We start from the raw sequence: 1,167 nt of genomic DNA, 5'->3' as shown, positions 1-1,167 counted from the left end.
TCGGTGACCCAGTCTCCCAGCTCGCTCCTACCGCCTCTTCCTCCCCCTCCTTTGGGAGAAGGTGAGCTGGAAAGGCAAGGACCCACCTGGCTTGGCCTGCGGGACTCAGGTGTGCCGCGTGAGGCTCCTGGGACCCCCACCCCAGCCATGTTTATTCACAGCAGCTGCTCCTGGAAGGGAGCTGAGTTGAACCTGCAGCTTCCAAGGCAACCCCATACTCCAGAATTTCTTTCTGGGGGAGCCTCCCTGAAAGAGATCCAGGTCACCCTAGGGGGGCCACCCCGGCCCCTGCATCCAGCCGTTGGACATCTCCCCTGGGTATGGAGTTGGCTGCCAGGAGCCACCCCCATCGGGTGGCATTTCACGGGTTTTGCAAGTCAGACTCAGACACAACAGCCCCGCCCCACCTGCTTCTCCCTCAGTTTCCCCAAGGCAGCAACGGAAGGCCCCTGCGTGCCCCAGCTGCCAGTGCCAGCGTGTTCCTTCACGCCCCACTTCTAAGCAGGGAGGGAACGCACAGGACGTCTTCTGCCAGATGCAGCCCCTGCCCCCCACCCCGTCACCCGCTTTCCACCGCTCCTTCTAGAGGAGTCCACAGCAGCAGCGTCCTCCCATCCGTCCCGCCCGCCACAGGGGATCTTTCTCCGACACCACACGACCGGGTAACTCACTCTGCTCTAAGCCTCCCGGGCACCCCCCACCCAGACTTGAGAATGGAGTTCACTCACTCCCCGCCATCTTCGAGGCTCGGCCCAAACTCTCCCCACCTCCAAGCCTCCCTCACCGCGCTCCAGCCACGCTGGCCTCTTTTCTGCCCTGCAGACACACCGGGCTGGGCCCGGCCTCCGAATCCTGGGGCCTCCTGGGCCTCGGAAGCCCACTCTGGCTGGTCCACTGAGCCCGGATGACACCTTCTCCGCCAATCCGTCCCCGACCCCTTACCCTATCTCCCCGAGGTCTTCCCCGCACTCGGCGGTGGGCTGGCGCGATCCGAGTCTGTTTACGCGGTGGCCAGCCGTCTACGCGGCCCGGCCAGGGCCCCGGCCGCACCCCCGGCGCGGGCACGTCGGTGGCCTCCCAGCAGGCGCGCGGGGTGGGTCCGCCGGTGTCAGACCCACACGCCCGGGGCGCTCCTCGCATCCACACGTCCGGAGTCCCCCGAGTCGC

This window comes from Suricata suricatta, chromosome 12, assembly GCF_006229205.1.
Source record: "Suricata suricatta isolate VVHF042 chromosome 12, meerkat_22Aug2017_6uvM2_HiC, whole genome shotgun sequence".
NCBI classification, from domain to species: Eukaryota; Metazoa; Chordata; class Mammalia; order Carnivora; family Herpestidae; genus Suricata; species Suricata suricatta.
The sequence above is the reverse complement of the archived record's forward strand: the minus strand, read 5'-3'. Positions refer to the sequence as shown.